Genomic DNA, 4,057 nt, shown 5'->3' with positions numbered 1-4,057 from the left:
TCAACATATTAAACTTCTGGAGCATCGTAAAACACCAGATTCACTTGTCAATTTCTTAACAGATCTAGCATCGACAACCTTAAAGTTTTGTTCTTGGTTATAATTAGGCTTTGCACCACCTACACCTGTTTGCTTACTGAAAGATGCTCCATTTTTAAATACATCCCCTACTGAATAAAATTTCCATATACCTTTCTCTCCTTTTCTCCATGTTACCTCTTTGTTCCCAACACCACTCGGAGCGACAAAAACATTAGCCTTACTCTTGATGCTGGGGCTCATGCTACCACCGATGGCATATTGTTCCCACCCTTGGTAGAAATTATTCGCTACGTGTGCATATCCATGGCGAACTCTACAATGTAATTTAGTATATAACAATTTCAGATAATTCATGTAAATATGCATTAAAAAACATGGAGCTCAACGATCTATAATTATTATTTACCTTGGCATTCTTTGGGTTGCACTTAGGTCCGAAATGGTTGAAAATGACAGTGACCTTCATGTTTTTGTCTCTCAAATGACCATCGTCATGTCTGAGGAGCATAACTTTATCTTGGTTCCTAAACCAGTTGTTCGACACGGTAATGTTGGTAGAACCGCGAGTGACATCGAGGAGGCCATCTTGGCACTCATACAATGTGTTATGATCGATCCACACTTTCCTTGCGGTGACCAATCTTATAGCATCTCCATCCATTTAGCCTAAAGGGATCACCTTCGCGTTTGGACCCATCACAGTGCTAGGTGGTTGGGCCTTGCAATGGTGGATACGAAGCCCATGGATGATTATATTGGTCACTTGGTACACCAACAGGCACCCAACGCCAATTATGTGGACATCGACACCATGACTGTCGATAGTAGTGAAGTTGCTTAAAAGAAGTGGTCTTTGGAGTGTGATGGTCATGCTATTTTTGAATGTGATCCAGACTTTTCCTTTGATCATTGTGGTTCCATAACGAAGGGTCCCTGATTTAGGATTCAAAGGGTCATCGAAAAGATCAATAACCTTGTATTTCACGACATCTTTACCAATGTTGTTGATCATTTTGCCGGCAAAACCGACGGAGCATTTGGCCAATTGTTGTTGTTGACTCCGCCAAAGAGGGTTCCCTCTCCAACATTTATCAATTACATTCATATTATCCAAACTCAAACTAGGAGTTGCCATTAGAATGACCATGAAAAGGGCCAATGTGAAGCAACATGATAATGTTGTAGCCATTGTTATACTCATTTTTTGAGTGGAAGATGGAAGAATAAGGAGAGATTATTGATGGTTTTATATTGCAAAAAAGTTACCAAATTTGAGAGTTAAAAAATTTGTTCATAATGTTACGAGATGAATGTTATTGTTGTTTTTATCGGATGCAAATAGTTTGGGCTACTTTGTTAGTAACTAACTTGTTTTTTGTTGAGACAAGAAATTGTTCATTTGTTTATTTTTGGTGAATTTTTACTAGTGGTCATTGTACTATGCATAAGTTGCGTATGTAATTCGTATACTGAGTGTATTCTAATTTGGTCAATTAGGCCCTGTGATTTTAGAATTTTAAAATTTCAATCATGAACCAAATGGTAGACGTTACATTCTTTAAATTATATTTAGTATTTCTAAAATTGTTTGTGACAAATAGATTATCACAAGTATAATGTCATGTCAATTTTTTATTTTCACATAATATTCATAAATATATCACAAATGGATTTAACAACTATCGTTTGAATTAGGATTGAAATTTAAAAATTCAAAAAGTGTAGAGACTAAAAATGATTGAATTGGATAATAAAGACTAAACCTATAACTTACATATACTGTGAGACAAATAACAAAATTAGGCCTAATGGATTTAAATGTTATCGTTTGTGTCAAAATTTTCAAAATTCAAATTTACCTAATTAAAATATAAAGACTAAATTTATAATTTAAGCATAGTATATGGAGTAATAACAAAAATGATTTTTTTATACAAAAATGTTCTTTTCTTTAAACTAACAAAGAAAATGGTGTATTTAGGGTTATTTCGTTAGTCAAAGTAAAAAAAATGTGGAGTTAATTTCATTAAAAATAAAATTTTGTTATTTCTTAATTTAAAATTTAAATTTAAAATTTAAAATTTAATTATTACAAATATTTGCATTTTCTACCCGAATTCACTAACTATCAAATATATTTATTTGAGTGTCTTGATGGTATGATTAAGTTCATAATAATTTCAATCTAGGAGGTATGATTAAATGAATATATTGATGGTAAATTTTGACTAGAAAATCTTTACATAGTTTATAAAATACGTAAATAAGGGTAAATTGTATAGATAGTCATTTAATTATCAAATTTTTTTCTTTTTGGTACTAAAAATAGTTTATAATTTAAGCATCCGCATTATATAGTTCGATCAATTTGGTCAATCTCATCAAAATTGCAGATAGAAAACACGTGTATTTTTTTTTTAAATTGTAATACTATTTAAAAATCTCCGGCACAAAAAAAAATCTAGCTTGGATTTATGTTCGCAATTTTAACATGAGTGTCCAAATTAATTAAATTATGTAATGTGAGTGTCTAAATTGTAAAATTGTTTAAGTCCACATCAATATTCTATGGCTGCATGATCAGTTTTGGACCAAATATAAATTTCACTTGGTACCTGCTCAAGCTTAAGTTCCCATTGCCATTGTAACCAAAGGCAAATCTATCGGGATAGGCATAGGATTTGGTCCCCAATATTTGAAAATTTTCAATTTAGCCTCTTTATAAATCGAGAAATTGTAAATGAATATATATAGTGAAATTGTACTTTAACCTTCAAAAAATGAAAATTTTGTAAAACAATCCTCTTATAAATAAAAAATTTATAAATTAATATATAATAAAATTGCACATTAACCTCACTAAAAATGAAAAGAAAATTATTTAATCACTTTAGAAACAATGAAATTATAAATTAATGCATAATAAATTTATATTTTGGATCTATGAAAAATTATAATTAAAATTCTAGCTTATTAAATTTTTTTTCGAATTTGCCATTGGTTGTGGCTATAACTACATATTAACGCGTCGTACCAATGAACAAACATGTCCCCCTGAGTTGTTCATGGTTGGGTCGGGCCAACTCGAAAAATGAGAGGGTTTGTGCAAAAATATTGGTTCGAAAAATGAGTTTGGGCAAAAAAACAAGACCGGTTTAGAAAACGGGATAGGCCTCAGGTAAGGTTTTTGGCCCAGACCCAACCCAACCCAAAATTTCAAAAAAAAAAAGAAACTGATGTTTTTCAATGTTTTACTGCTATTTTCCCACTATTTTGCTACTATTTCACTATTATGTTGCTAATATTTTGTTGTTAATGTTTGGATATTATATAACACTTGTTTTATTGTTAATTTTGCTACTATTTTTGAGTCATTTGCTTGTTAAGTTGCACTTATCTTAATATTATTTAAGTATAAAGACTTTTTAAAACACATTTTTAATTTGTTAGAAAACATTTATTTTAATATTTTTAATGCATTTGGTGTATTATATTTTTTAATTTTTTATATAAAAAATAAAATTAAAAAAATAATATGGGTCAAGCTAGACCAAGCCCAAGTTTTAACATTTTTATTCGGACCAAACTTGGACAAAAAATCTAAGCTATCTTTTTGTTAGTCCCGGTCATGTACAATTCTCCTCCAAACCATTTCCAATCCATCAAACACTGCCCACAATTCCAAATGGAGAACCGATGTGACGCCAAAATCTTGCTAAACCCAATAATGGAAAAATTAGTAATAAATATATAAACTTTTCAAGTTAATTTCAAAATAACTTATGAATTTACATAAATCACAATAATTGAATTTTAACAAATTAAAATAAGACAAAGATTCATATATGAATATCAATATGATAATAATATCCCCTTTCTCTTGTACAAATATTCACCTTGTTTTTACATCAAACAAAATATAAGTAAAGCATTAGCATTTATTTTACAATTTAGTGGGAAGGTGTTAACATCATAACTCTAGTCCTACACTTTGAGAGGCCAACACAAATGACTT

At 30.3% G+C, this 4,057-nt stretch overlaps 1 pseudogene; it reads right to left on the bottom strand.

Moving 5' to 3' along the window:
* Positions 1-1,147, bottom strand: LOC121230734 (putative pectate lyase 2; annotated as a pseudogene).
* Between the last annotated feature and the right edge of the window lie 2,910 nt (positions 1,148-4,057).

Source organism: Gossypium hirsutum, chromosome A06, assembly GCF_007990345.1.
Source record: "Gossypium hirsutum isolate 1008001.06 chromosome A06, Gossypium_hirsutum_v2.1, whole genome shotgun sequence".
Classification (NCBI taxonomy): Eukaryota; Viridiplantae; Streptophyta; class Magnoliopsida; order Malvales; family Malvaceae; genus Gossypium; species Gossypium hirsutum.
The sequence above is the reverse complement of the archived record's forward strand: the minus strand, read 5'-3'. Positions and strand labels throughout refer to the sequence as shown.